The 15,493-nt window shown below is 41.6% G+C and overlaps 1 protein-coding gene across 7 annotated transcripts in view; it reads left to right on the top strand.

The window, feature by feature from the left end:
- Positions 1-847: 847 nt before the first annotated feature.
- Positions 848-15,493, top strand: part of slc20a2 (solute carrier family 20 member 2) — a 42,154-nt gene continuing 27,508 nt past the window's right edge. For 3 of the 7 annotated variants that reach the window (XM_066643334.1, XM_066643329.1, XM_066643335.1), the window contains exon 1: positions 5,021-5,164. The gene's annotated coding sequence lies outside the window, so the exon portion shown is untranslated. Of the gene's footprint in view, positions 1,013-5,020; positions 5,165-8,503; positions 8,642-13,597; positions 13,654-14,301; positions 14,552-15,493 lie in introns of those variants that run through there. The other 4 variants (XM_066643330.1, XM_066643332.1, XM_066643333.1 and 1 more) reach the window with 4 other exon arrangements.

Genomic DNA, 15,493 nt, shown 5'->3' with positions numbered 1-15,493 from the left:
CGCGGGTGATGTAGTAGATAGGTTGGAAAGCATTCCAATCATTTCATTGGGTTCAAAAAGAAATGTTTATATGTATGTGGGCAGACCATCTACTTAATCTATTTCTATTGGGATGTAAAGAGCATTTCAATAAATAAAGAGTATTTAAATGAATATAACAAATATTGTGTAAGACAAATTACCAATAACCAGTTTTAAGTGTTATTACAATTTATTTAATTAAATTATTAAAAATGTAAAAAAAATTGTTTAAATGATATTACATATATTTTGTTTTAATACATGCCTATAAGCCTAAAAGAGCGATCATGATTACTGTAACTGCAGGCATAGTCTAACAGATATAGTTTAATGGATAAGCCAGCTGTTATGAAGTGTATTTTGTGTCAAGAGTTTTACAAAAGCAAAAAAGAGCATTATCCTCTTCTGGAAAAGACTTTTTGAATCATTTGCCATATACTAAAGCCTCCCATTAAAAAATCAGCTTGTTAAAAAATGTTCCAAAGACAATTCCAAACAGGGGATTCAGCGGGGCTGGTTGCACAAAACACCTTAAGTTGTCCTCTTAAGTATGACTCTTCAGGTTTAATTTCTCCTTAGCTGAGGGATTTACTTAAGGGTATTGCTCAGAATCCCTTAAAAGATTAAAGGAAATGTGTTAAGGAATTTACTGCACTTGCAGATTTGTTATGGGAATAGAATCCTATAGTTTCCATGGAAACTGATGTTTACATGCACTCGCTGTGATACCTGTTATAATCTCTGTTGTTCCAGCTCACAGACTTCAGCACACGGCTGAGGGCATTTGAAACTTGGTGAATGATGAAACACTGTTGAATGATGCATTGTAGCTCCCGGATGCGAAGCAGAAACAGTCAGAACAACATGGTCGCTGCTTGACTGAGGGCTGCGTTAGAGACGCGTGCTGGAATCTCTCTCCAACAGCACACACCACTCCTCTGTGTCCATGGCTCCAGGATCGTGGTCTGTTTTGGAATATTATTTCTCTCTGGTGAGTATACTGGGATTATGTTGGGGTTGACTGTATTTAAACAGCCGTAATCAGTTTTCCTGGACGAACTCGTGCGACGGTCTAACATAGTTTCTGGGATTCCTTGTGAATGTTGTTTGGTGTTTTTCTATTTTTTATTTTTTTTTTTTTGACTTATGGACATGAATAACCCCATCTATTACTGACTGGAAGGATCCTATAGCATAAAATTACAAAGCATCGCAGCAGGAAGAGCACAGCTGTGGAAAGTAACTCAAACTCAAGACGGTTGGACAAATCATGTATTGACTGCAGATAATATCTATAAGTTATAATCAACTGCTCATCATTAAGCGAATCAAGTGGGTTGTCCTGATCATGGATCACTCTCCTCTGGATCTATTCATTTATCATCATAACCTCGGCCATGTTGCAGTTAAGACAATATCAGAGGTACCTTAATTGTTTTTTCTTAATTTGGTTGCTAAGAATGAAAAGAATTACAAGGACACAATTTCCATTGCCCGAAGAAAGGTTACAGGGGCCCCACACTGCAGCCAGGCCTGGGGGAGGGGTGCTTTGGCAAGCGCCTGGTTGTTGGACTTTTACTCATGGGGTCCGGCCGGGCTTAGTCCGAAGAAGCAATATGGGTCCACTCTCCCATGGGCCCACCACCTGTGGGAGAGATAGTAATCCAGGTCTGGTGCATTGGGGATCGGGTGGCAGCCGAGGGCAGGGACCCTGGCATTCTGATCCTTGGCTACTGAAACTGGTTCTTGGAACATGGAATGTAACCTTTCTGTTGGGAAATGAGCCTGAGCTGGTGCGTGAGGTTGAGAGAGGCTAGATAGAGTCGGGCCCAACTTGACACACAGTATGAGCTCTGGAACCATCCTCCTTGAGAGGGGCTGGATGCTCTTTCACTCTGGAGTTGCCCAGGGTGTGAGGCATAGGGCAGGAGTGGGCTTACTGTATGTTTGGATTTACCCCAGTGGACGAGAGGGTAATTTCCCTGTGTCTTCGGGTTGGGGAAAGGGCTCTGACTATTGTTTGTGCTTATGCACCGAACAGTAACTCAGAATACCTGGCCTTCTTGGGGACCCTAGACAGGGTACTGGAAAGTATTCTTTCTAGGGACTCCATTGTTCTGCTGGGGGACTTCAACGCTCACGTGGGCAATGACAGTGAGAAATGGAGGGGAGGAACACAGTTCTGGACACTTGTTTGAAGAGATGTACTGAGTTGTCAACTGATCACCGCCTAGTGGTGATTTGGATCAGATGGTGGCAGAGGATGCTGGACAGACCTGGCAGACCCAAATGTGTGCTGAGGGTTTGCTGGGAACGTTTGGCAGGGAAACCTGTCCGAAAGATCTTTAACTCCCATATCCTGCAGAGCTTTGACTGCATCCCGGGGGAGGCTGGTGACATAGAGTCCTAATGGGCCATGTTCCGGACCTCCATTGTTGAGGCGGCTAACCAGAGCTGTGGCTGAAAGGTTTTTGGTGCCTGTCATGGTGGCAATCCCCGCACTCGGTGGTGGACACTCCAGATGAGAGAGGCTGTGAAGCTGAAGAAAGAGTCCTATCGAGCCTGACTTGCTCAAGGGAATCGGAAGGCAGCTTATGGGTACTGAAGGTCCAAGCGGATTGCACCTTCGGCTGTCGTCCAAGGCAAAAACAAGGCGACTCTGAAGGGGAAAGCAGTTTTCCACCAACACTGTATATGGTAGAGGTGGGGAGCTGTTTACCTCGACTGGAGACGTCATTAGGCCATGGAAGGAATACTTTGAGGATCTTCTCAATCCCACCAACATGTCTTCTACAGAGGAAGCAGAGTTTGGGGACTCCAGGGAGGGCTCGTCTATCACCCGGGCCGAGATAGCTGGAAATTTCAGGAAATTTCTTGGCAGTAAGGTCCTGGGGGTGGATGAGGTCTGCCCCAAGTTCCTCGAGTCTCTGGATGTTGTAGGGCTGTCTTGGCTGACACGTCTTTGCAACATCACGTGGACATCGGGGACAGTGACCCTAGACTGGCAGACAGGGGTGGTGGTTCTCCTTTTTAAGAAGGGAGACAGGAGGGTGCGTTCCAACTCTATGGAGGATCACACTCCCCAGCATCCCCAGTAAGGTCTGTGCAGGGGTACTGGAGAAGAGAGTCCAGCTGATAGTTGAACCTAAGATTCAAGAGGAACAATGTGGATTCTGCACTGGTTGTGGAAGGACCAGCTCTTTACCCTCGCTAAGATCCTGGAGGGTGTATGGGAGTTTGCTCAACAAGTCTACATGTGCTTTGTGGATCTGGAGAAGGCCTTTGACCTTGTCCCTTAGGATATTCTGTGTGTGTGTGTGTGTGCGGGGGGGGGGGTTACTCTGGGAGTATTGGATACTGGGCTCTTTGCTAAGAGCTATTCAGTCCCTATATAAAGAGAGCAGGAGTCTGGTTCATATGGCTGGCAGTAAGTCTGACTGGTTTCCAGTCAGAGTTGGACTCCATCAGGGCTGCCCATTGTCACCTTCTATGAACAGAATTTCTCGGCATAGCCAAGTGGTGGAAAGTGTCCGGTTTGGTGCTCTCAGGATCCCATATCTGCTTTTGTGGATGATGTGGTCTTGTTGGCTTCGTCGAGCTAGGACATCCAGCTCTTGCTGGACCAGTTTGCAGCTGAGTGTGAAGCGGCGGGATGAGTCAGTACCTCCAAATATGAGTCCATGGTACTCAGTCGGAAAAGGGTGGAGTACTGTCTCCAGGTTGGAAATGAGATCCTGTCTGAAGTGGAGGAGTTCAAGAATCTTGGGGTTTTGTTCACGAGTGAAAGATCGTGCGGGAGATTGACAGGCGGATCTGCGCAGCGTTAGCAGTAATGCAAACTCTGTACTGGTCTGTTGTGGTGAAGAGAGAGCTGAGGCAAAAAGCAAAGCTCTCATTTTACTATTAAATCTATGTCCCCACCCTCACCTATGGTCATGAGCTTTGGGCAATGACCGAAAGAATGAGATCGAGGGTAAAAGCGGCTGAAATATGTTTCCTCCTCAGGGTGTCTGGACTCTCCCTTAGAGATAGGGTGAGAAGTTCGAAAGTCCAGGAGAGATTCGAAGTGGAGCCACTGCTCCTCCACATTGAGAGGAGCCAGTTGAGGGGGTTTGGGCATCTGGTCTGGATGCCTCCTGGACGCCTTCCTGGTGAGGTGTTTCAGGCTTGTCCAATGGGGCGAAAAATACGCTGGAGAGATTATATGTCTCGACTGGCCTAGGAATGCCTCTGTATCCCCCTGGAAGAAGTGGAAGAAGTGGCTAGCGAGAGGGAGGTCTGAGTTTCTTTACGCTGACTGCATCCCGCGTGACCCAGACCCGAATAAGCAGTGGACAATGAATGGATGGATGGATGGTTGCTAAGGTGTTTTCTGCAACAGTTTAATGAACTTTAAGGGATTTCTTAAGGGATAAGGAAAAAAACCTTAAATACACAAGTGAGCATTTTAAGGAAAAGACTTAGTGTGTTTTGTGCAACCAATTTTATTTTAAGGACACCTTACCTTTGAGTTTAAGGAAAACCTTGTCTCAAGATATTTTGTGCAACCAGTCCCAGACAGCCAGGTTTTATTATTATTATTATTATTTTTTTTTTTATTTACATCATAAACCTTACCCAATCCTATCAACTAGCAGAGGTTTTCAAGCTGCAGGCCAGTGGCAAAGCGTTAAGTGGTGATAGAGGGTGGGATTAATGGCATGTTCGCAGCTCTTTGGGTTTTTCACTGGAAATATGACTATTAAAGTAACACAGATGGTACGTGTTGTATACTTCAGTGATATACTGAAGTACTTCTGCGAACAGGGATGGATAAAATCGCAAACTTGGATAATGACCAAGGAGTCGTTTGGAAGCTGAAAGAGTTGAGTCCTGAGTCAAATCTGATTTGACTCGTTGTAAGGAACCGAAGCCATCACGACTGTGGAGGGTTGGGGTAGTCTACCAGCCCCCCGCCCTTCCCTTCCTCCTCCAGCGAAAAGCTCCCGGATGCGAAGCAGCAACAGTCAGGACAACATGGTCGCTGCTTGACTGAGGGCTGCGTTAGAGACGCGTGCTGGAATCTCTCTCCAACAGCACACACCACTCCTCGGTGTCCACGGCTCCAGGACCGTGGTCTGTTTTGGAATAATATTTCTCTCTGGTGAGTATACCGGGATTATGTTGGGGTTGACGGTATTTAAACAGCCGTAACCAAATTTGTTCAGTTTTCCTGGACGAACTCGTGCGACGGTCTAACATAGTTTCTCGGATTTCTTGTGAATGGCCTTCGGTGTTTCTCTATTTTTTTCTGTGATTTTGGGGGTTTAAATGCAGAAAAGATTTTCACCATGTCGTTCTGATCGAGCAGACCAAGCGATAGCCAAGGTATTTCTGAAGGGAACCAGGTTATATCAGACACTGCAACTTCGCTGTGACAAAGACTTTCCGTATATCTAACTATTGTTAGTCGAAATAAACGAGGTTATTGCTTAAAGTTACTTGACTAACGACATATAAGCTCATCGTTTCCGTCCACTACGTAGAACTGTCCGTTTAGTTCTCACTACAATGGAGAGCAAGATGAGGTTCGGGCTGAGTAACGTCTCTCTGTGGATTCATGAAGATAAACGATACTCAGGACAGCACATTTTCATTAAAATCGAGATTTACACTCCAGTTTGTTTCTGAATAGCGGGTTTAACTAACCGAAGCGCTCGCGTTCCTGCTGCTCCGTCTATGGTGGTGAACGCGTGCGTGAAATTAACGTGCCGTGTCACGCGGATCTCGCTCCGGAATCTGTGACCGTTGCCTACATCTTCAGACTTAACCGAGTGGACCCTCGCCGACGCTGTTTAAAGTCGATATACGATTTGCTTTAAGGAAGGATGAGAAAAACCGTTGACCTCTTTGGGAGATAAAATACAACCCGTGAAAACGTCAGAGACCACCTTTCGTTTATTTAATTTACAATCAAAACAGCCAGTAGGCTCCAGACCCTTATTGTCAGGAGACTGAAACAGAAATGACCATAACAGGACAACACAGAGAAAAGCTAAGAATACTATTAAAGGCTGAAGGGAATCAGGACTCTCAGCAGCATGCAAGACCTGTTAGAACACCAAAAGTACCACGAGATAAACCGTTCTCAGAGACGGGAGTAAATGAAGCCCTTCATGCTTCCACCGTGAAGGCAGCACGGTGCTGTAAGGCTAAAAAATATCGTGACGCTGTCAGAAAACCTTCATTGAACAATGGAAACACACAAGAATTAACATTTGTAAATCTTCGCTGTCTAAATAAAAAACATGCATCTCCCAAAATAGTAGCTTTGCAGTAGAAGAAAACTTTTGAAATCTCTTCAGAAATGGATGTAAAAAAAAAGATTTAATACCAAGTAATTTTGGAGCATTCCTATTCATCATGACATTTTCACGTGACCTTAAAGACAGGTGCTGTGTTCAAATGCTGTAGCAAACTGAAATTCCACAAAAATGGAGATACGTGTTTTTAATTAGTGACACAATTAAATAACTAACCTTGCTTGTTTTATCAGAACAATAGACTGGACCCCACAAAGACCAGTCCTCAATATTATTGAATGATTTTGCAATTTGTTGGATTGTTAGAGGCAGAAAATAAAACCCATTTCTCAGACTTAACTCTTGAGGTGTGGGGAAAAATGCAGTTTTTTTTTAATTATGAACTGTTGAAAAAGAGGGACCCTATAGTAAATGCAAAAGTTGAACTCATGTTGTGATATATTAGTTGCCTGTTAAGTAGTATATACTCACTCTAATGTGTAATGTTTTGAATGGAAAATAAACAAAGGATGGTTTTTGAATTTTGAGTGGTCCTGAAAATGATTATTATCAACAATAAGCTTACTTTTATGAAAAGCACGTTGTGTAGTTGCTGTTGTTGTGAACCCGTAGATGCCTTTCCTCGTTGACCTACCACACTGTCTTGTAGGATAGACTCAATATTTTGGATAGTGAACATAAAATCCTACACCAACATGAGGGACCTTAGTCACTCAGTCAGAAAGTCAAGGGTCTTTCAGTCTCCTCCTTCACACTGTACATATACACAAGTTGCCCCTCAAAGAAACGTGTACTAGCATGTGCTGGAATATCATGTGCCTGCTGCTATGGTGCACATACCTGAATGAGAAGCAGACCAGAGTAGTCAGCTGATGTTTATGTAGCAGGGCTAATGACAACATTTTGGGTGGGTCTTGGCACATATGTAAATAGGCAGGTAGTCCATTCAGAGCTCAACATTTAATAATTTTTAAATTAAATGAAATGAAGTTGTCTTAACAAGTTGAAAAGTGGGTAAATGTATGTTAATTGTGCTTAGTATTAGAGATTACACACGGTCTGTACATAAATTAGACCAAAATACCTTGTGTGCCTGACAAAATCATTATCATAACTGCATTGGGGTGAACTTCATTCAGTAATCAGGTGTGTGGAAATAGATGATTTACAGACAATAATAACATAGTCAGGTCTTGGTTTGAGGGGTATAAACCCTTGAGTTTTCTGTGATGGATATGTGATTTGAATTATGTTCTCTGGAAAAGTGGAGCATGAAGTGTTTTTGCTATTGAAACCTAATGTTTTGACGCCTTGACTTCACTCATTTTTTCTAGGCGGAATGGTATGCCACCTTCACAGCAAATATACAAAATCTGCACTAAAGCATTTTCTGAAGAGAAGTTGTATTTGTTTAATGCAGTAAAGGACAGGCTCTGTGTAAATATTACCTGAATAGTTGACTACCAACCTTCAGCCAGGTAGTGTAAGTATATTGTTTTTTGCCCATATTGTTCTAGCCTAAGTAGGGCTGGATAATATGGACAAAATTTATACCACAGTGTATTTATTTTTGGTCAATAAAGTATAATTCCAATATCTGTATGAACATAAATACCACATAAAAACTGCCAAGCACAAACAAGAAATATGACATCACAGACAAAAATAAACCTCTTAGATAATATTTTTAATCTAAATTTAAAATTGAGTGCAGTGAACTGAGCAGTGCCCTATAATTAATGTCAGAGAGTGATGCTTACAATTGTGTATTGAAATATTTAAATGTTTTTATTAATCATTATAAGTGTTATTAAATAAATGTTATTGAACATTTTATAGAGCAATAAATATTGATAAGGGTTTATTGTCAAGCACTAAGTCAGGTCAAATTCAGACACCCTTAATTAGACCTAATCCGTCTCTAAACAGAGCTTCAGTTGAGCAGAATTCACAATAAAAAAGAAAAACCACCACAAGCTGGTAATGTTAATTAAAGCCTTTGCACTCTTCTCATTTTTTATGTACATGGGCTACAAAAACAAACACAAAGCTTTGGTTAGTCCTGTCCAGTCCAGTGGTGAGTTATACATCCAATAAAGGATGAGACAGAGTTTTCCACAATGTGGAAAGTGATTCATAAGGCATGATCCCTCTTGCTCTTGCCCTGGCACTTTCCATAGACTCCCCCTGTGCTTTGAATGCCACAACTCCCACCAAGGCCTTGTGTGTATCCCGGACAACACTCGTCGCCCAAGCTGGCTGTTCAGAAGAAGGGCTCGCTGCCCATTTGTCTGGCCTTTCGACACACTACAAGAACAGTAAGTCATTCATATATCTGAGGCGTTGTGGTAAATAGAGCCAGTAATTCAAATCTGTCTAGGGGTTTCCGTAAAAATGTGATATTTCTTACAATTAGTGTTTGATCGTAGAAACAAATTATTGTTTAGTGCTGCAATAATGTATTTGCCCAATTAAGCACAAGTTCTGGATAATGTCTTATACATAAAACTGCAAGTGAGAACAAATATGAAATCAGAAAGTGACTTATCTACTTTCCATCGATGGACAACCAGGGTCCATGAAGACCAAATACATACAGAAGTATGTATGCCAAAGCAATAAATAACAAAGTTCCAGTTTTCTAAGTTTTGCCTTCACAATAGTAATCCATTTAAGGCAGGGGTTTTTGCTAAAGTGTTTGGGTAAGTTATGAGAAGACAAAAGACCTTGAGTAATATTACTGTTATTACAGCCTCAACTGTCAGACTTTAATTATTTACATTCTGATGCTAATTATTATGTGCAACATGCTGTTGTTCTCACGAGAACATTGTTGCTCTGAGAAACAGCACGGCTAAGGGACGACCCTGTGCAATTGTACTGTAAGGGTGTGACTAAAAGGGTAATTGATATGTTTACTTAGCAGCATATGTCTCTTAACTTTATGTCAATACCGTGGTGAAAGAGGCTAGTCCTAGCTTGTGTCACATAGGCTTTTTCAGAAAATTGCGTCAAATCGCTAACATAATTGACTTGCTTGTACAAGTTTGTTTTGTTCACGAGACAGAGGACAAAGCACATGTTCATGTGCTCTAGGAAATATAGCATTTCTCCTGTTTATGTGTTTAGGTGTGGTGGAAGTCTTTGTGTGTGAAAACAAGCCTACGTACTTATTGGTTCATTTGAATAGAAAATTGGTTTGAACAGGCCACTTTGAATAAAAAACCCAGAAACTTCTCTCAGCCAGTATGTAGACCAACAATGGAATAATTTTAATTTTATTTTATGCTCATGATTCAAAAAAAAAAAAAATCATCTGATCATTCTAAACACCACGGTGAAGTGTCCTGTGGCCCCAAAATAATCAGAAACGATTCAATCTTATATAAAATAGGGAAAAAATGGTGCCAGGCTGGTACCAAAAACCTGTCAGGCGTTGCGTTTTTCTAATTGTCCACTAAATCCTTTTGTTTATACTTGTCTGTTAAGAGAGTGATATGAGGGAAGTTGGCTGTTCATCCTACAGGCTATGTATTTGTATTGACCGAAATGGGAAGAGTTGCCCACTGCACCATGGCAATTATCTGTGTGAACATTACCATAGCTTAATATAGAATAAAACTATTGCTGAGTTTGGGAAACTTCATCTAGTTGAGAGTAAATAGTTACTGGATCGAGCAAACTAATGCTGACAGATGTCAGCAGAGGAAAAATGTCAACTGTGGACATTCTGTATATAATGCTGACCACAAGGGGACAGAAGAACAATATGCCCTTTGAATACAAGACATCCTTTTCTTTGTGTACAGTTTATTAGAATGTCTGTCATCTGAGAAAACCTGTTTTAGAACCTGTTGAGCACCTCAGTGAAAAGTGAAGGCTATAGGAATAAAAACAAATGCTTAGTGTGATAAACAAATAATTTCAGCTTATTATCCAAAAATTCAACAGCTTTAATGACACTGTTGTCTTTGTAAGAATATCACAAGCATAAATTTGTTTACTGTAGATTGAGCACATACATACCTTTTAAGCTTTATGCTTCTCTGTTGGTTATTCGGTGGAGTTCGTAATTGATTGTCCTGTAATTTATCGTCCTTTGGTAATCCCGCTCTCCTACTGAGAGTCATGAATGGGAGGGAGCAAGTGAAGTGATATTTTCTGTAAACCTCTCCCTCCATAATGCCTAAAAGCCCCAGGTGCTCACTACTTTCCCCCTGTATGTCACAATAACACCAAAGGAGACAGTGAAGTGCTCTTCTAAAAATATCAAATTGCTGCTTGGAACTGTAGCTTGATTGGAGCAGGGTGTTGTGTGTGCGCAGGAACTATATGTAGTGTGATAAGTTTTTGTGTAGTTGTATGTTTCTCTGTTTCTGGTAGAGTATTTGTTGCAGTCAAGGCGAGAGTATGTGCATGGACAGCTGGCTGGTCTTTCCTCTGGACAGCCTGTGACAGAACTATTTCCAGCACCTTTGGGTCATGCTGCTGCTTTGGAAGATAACACCCTGGTGGCAGGGTAACAGTAGCCACTGGCATACACACAGACCCTAGTGGTAATGTATGATTCGTGAGGTTTCTAACATGTCATTTATTAAAAAAAGAAATGTATATATACAGGTTTTCTTTAGGGAGGTTGTAACTCGGTGGAATTCCACTGATTTTCCCAGATTACAATACGACTAAATTGTTAACTCACCGTTTTCTAACTTTTCACAGTAATGGTGATGGGTATCAGATGTCTGAAATTACATTTGTAAAAGACACAAGTTGTTACAAGAAATGCTTATGAACACATTGTCCGTTTTACAATAGTTTTGATGTGAAGTTTTTGCTGAAAACTTAAATAAAATAATAAATTAATGACAGAGATACATGCTGGAGATCTCTGTAGATTCATCAGTATTTTATCATTATGAATGTAACATTCAAAAGCTCAGAAACATGATCGTTTTGGATAGTGTATAAAACAACAGAATCTATATCCTTGTTATCTTGACCTTTGTTTGCCCTTGCCGCTATGAAAATGTTTACATAGTGTATTTTACTTGAAACATTCACTGGAGAAGTCAGTGATTTATATGACTTATTTAATGTTGCTACATACTACATTATAATGTCTATGAGACTTATGTGTAAGCCATGTCGTTGTTAGGATCTGGCACTGAATTTAGGTGCTACCTACAGACTTTGGTTTCCCTTAAACCTAGGTGACTTTTATTTCTATGTGAGTTGTAAGTTGGCTGTCTGTCATATCTGTTCACTTGGATATGAACTGCTGAAAGCCGAATGTGTCATGCCAACTCATGTTGCCAAAACTGAGGTTAGTTGGCAGTTCATTGTAACTGCAGCAATGAACCTGCTGATGGCTTGTGACACAAAAGAGTTTAGTGTAGGATGCAGAGGGCTCTGTGTAACTCGTTGTCATTTTCCATGTCTGTCTCTCTCTTGCTCTTAGTTGCTTTGGTGGTTCTCATTCAGTTTAATCTAAGTCTCTGACTATTTTAATCCTGATGAGCCAAGCCAGTATGCTCTTTGTGTGCCTGAAGCTGCAAGAATGTGTCACTTGTGCCATGCTTGTGTACCCATCAGTGCCATCTCATCATTCCTGTAGTGTGGTCAAGTATGGCGTGAGAGTTAGAGACAGGATTAGACTCGGAGAGATGCCAGATATTCCTTGAGATGATACTCAACTAGGAGTGTGCACTGGTAATTATATACTTGGTTAACTGTTCAACAAGTTATCTGCAGTCAACAGCTCTAAAGCGTTGTGTCAAGGGAGGTTAGGTAGACCAATATACAGACCAACAATTCAGTGACATATTAAAACAGTATCTGAGTACTGTCCTAACCTGCTGACAGACATGACACGACATGGTCTCTGTTTAGAATAACATGCTCAACAGGAATTGGTGACTTCTCATATGACAAGGACACCTGTTACGATACAAGTAGGGTTAGGTGGACTGAGAATGTGTGACATTTCACGTTGCGCTGTGAAGCTGTTTTTCTCTCTGTCGCCCCTGGAGGTTTCAGGATTCCCGTTAATTACAGTACATGTCTTTGTTGCTCAGCTTACCGTAATGTTCATGCTGTGAAAGCAGAGCTTGTTTTGAAGAAGCTTTTGTTAGGAGAGTCTTTAAAGCCAAAAGATCTAATGGTCACAAGATCTGCTTTTTGTACACACTCAAAAAATGTGAGGAGAATAGCTGAGCCAAACAACCTACCCACTCCTTATTTGGATGCAGTGATGTGCATCAATAGAAATGCTGTAATTATAGTATATTTTGACAGCCGTTAAGTACAGGTAAATTTTTCCAGGTGATATATGTGATTATATGCAAAATAATCCACTTGTATAAGGAAGGGAAGACTCGATGAAAAGACACTGCCCTGGCTTTGAAAGGATATGCAGCTGTGAAGGTGGTACGGAGGAAAGCTGCAGGTACTGTTGCTAACAAACCGGTTCAATGGTGTGGATTTCCTCTGGGTGCTCCGGTGTCCTCTCACAGTCCTTTAAAACACATGTTAGTAGGTGCAAAAGTGTCCACAAATGTGAGTACGTGAATGAGTGGGTGATGCCCTTTGACTGTGGTTCTGCGTTGCACCCAGTGATTTTGAATGAACGAATGAATTAATTCAGTATCATAATATTACCATGATATGGCTGCTGAGTAGCTTACGTGAACGCTACCTAAAACTCAACAATATGCTCCCAATAATGAAGCTGCCAATTTGGACCTAATGGTGAACACTGTGATCTTTAAGTAATTCTGTGGTGAATTTCTGGAAAGCACTTTACTCAAAACCTCCTTTCTTGTGGCAGTTATGTCCTGTGAGTCACAGCCAGTGAATCAGCGTGAACGATGTGTCCCAGAATTGCTTCTGACATCTGATGGCCTGTCACTACCATCCCTGCATTGACAGCTGGTGTCAGAGAGACTATTCCGATCGTGGTGCCGAACACCGATGGCAGCAGATGCAGCAGCAGCCAGTGGATGGTTGTTTCTGGAGGTTTTGTTATTTTAGGAAGAATGTTAGACGTGAGACCCTAGGATGAGTTCAGGCACCCTTAAAGTGACATGGTTCAGGACTCTGTGATCCTCTGAAGTCTTCTAGTTCATGTCCTGGCAGTTGTTTTGGTTCAGAGTGTTCAGAAGAGAGGTGTGGGCTGTGAGGGAGGGTGCACATGACAATGATATCATCCCAGTGAAGGGAGCAATTGTTCCAAGTACTGAAAGAGAGTGAGTGAAAGTGAACGCTAGCATAACTGTAATGAAATTCAAATCTGACGGAATTGGTGTGTTTGGAGAGGATTGCTGACAAGAAGGTCTGGAGTGCTCTGCCTATCTACTTTTTTTTTTTTTTTTTTTAAGTGTGCTAAGGTGTGGCTATTCTGTGGCTTATTTTTTTCCCTGTTTGGTTTCTCACAAATAATGCCACAATGATGCTAATCTGCTTAATCAGCCTTGCCAAGAGAGTTCCGTGTTGTGCTCATGTATTGTGCGCTCAAGTCATTTACTTGTTATTGTGCTGTGCATGGAAAATTCCAGTAGGCCAGTGTTCTCAAGGGATCAGGCTTTTTGTAATGGGTACAAATGCTTATTTATTTATTTATTTATTTATTTTTATTTGTATTGTTTTGAGGCATTCTAGGAGAGTCGTAATGCAGTTATAGCGGTGTCTGCACTGTAAACACCATTGAATGTCCTTGGTGAGCCTGCATGCCTTTCCTGCTTTGGAAATTTGCATACACCCACCCCCTCTAGCAAGCTCTTCTCTGTCAGTGGCTTGCTCATCCCCATCACCCTTTCTTCCCATGTGGAAAAATCCAATCAGCACTCCAGCTTCCCTCACGTTGAGCAGGATTGGCTGAACTGCGTGTGATGCTGATGCCTTCATTTAAGAGGTAGTCTAGACTGCAGTGACAGGCTGTTCATGAGGAGGGAGCTGCAGTATCCTGCATCACATCTAACTCTCAACCTGGCGATTCTGTATTCTCTAACTGGTTCATTTTCTCCCCTGATGAACAGTTCCTTATGGATTAGCTGTTCATCCTGCCTCAGTGTCTCTTTGTCCTTGTCATTAATATACCATTATAGTTTTCCTTCTCTGCTCATCTCTCATCTGTCCCTTCACTCAGTCTCTCATTTTGCAACCATTTTCCATTTCCCTTACCCCCCTCAAAAAAAGGTTCTCTGGTTCTCTGAGTACTGCACAGTGTGAAGGTGAGTGTGCGGGTTACAGTTTGCAGTCAGTACAACAGCCTTTTCTCTATTTCTTACCATTTTTTAAATACCGTTTCCCCTGTCTGTGTAATGCAACAGGTGCTCTTTGACTTCTGCATGCAAGAGGACATATGTATAACAAGAGATGAGTAGGTGTCTGTCTGTGTGCGTATGTATCCTTATGATACACAGTCTCAATGCTGTTATGGTTTAAAGAAAATGGCTGGAAATTAAGTCTGCCCAGTTTCAATGTATTACCAGAATATTAAAAGAATATATAACCGTAAGTAATTATTGACAGAAATAGACATAATTTGGATTAACTTCTTATTTTTTGGAAGCAGCCAACCAGTGGCCCTAACCAGCTGTGTGTTTATTAATTTTCCATTACGATATTTATTGTCAAATTTTATTATTGCTTTTAATATTGAAACCTTCAGTGTCCTGAGGTGTTTTTTAGTGTTAAATTCCTAAGTGTTAATTAAACTGTGGGTATTTATTTAATCTGTACACTGCCTAATGAATTGTAGCACTCCGAGGGTAATGACGAAGGCAAGAGGGTGCAGTGTATGTGAATGTGTGCACATGAAGGTACTTGTTTAAGTTTCATAATTAAAGAATCTGTAAGAGACTTGTGACTCACTCCTTGCAGTTATGTGTAGGACCTAACCGATGAGCTGTCACCCTGCGTTTCAGTCCACTGAGCACTTTTGTTCTGTTCTATGGTCATTTTTTTACCTTTGTATTCACCTCTGCTTGAACTCTAACCACAGTTGACCTTTATAAGGTTCATGAGACACTTTCTCAGGTTATTGATGTTACATATTTTCTGACAGCATTTGCAGTCTCACGGCCAACCTCTTTTGACATTTTGAGGTGCAGTAGCCTGCGCTCTGTGTTTATGGAGGCACTGAGGCAGAAGTCCTTTGGGTTATGTGGATG

This window comes from Hoplias malabaricus, chromosome 14, assembly GCF_029633855.1.
Source record: "Hoplias malabaricus isolate fHopMal1 chromosome 14, fHopMal1.hap1, whole genome shotgun sequence".
Classification (NCBI taxonomy): Eukaryota; Metazoa; Chordata; class Actinopteri; order Characiformes; family Erythrinidae; genus Hoplias; species Hoplias malabaricus.
Note: the sequence above shows the minus strand (reverse complement) of the source record. Positions and strands in the feature narration are given on the sequence as shown.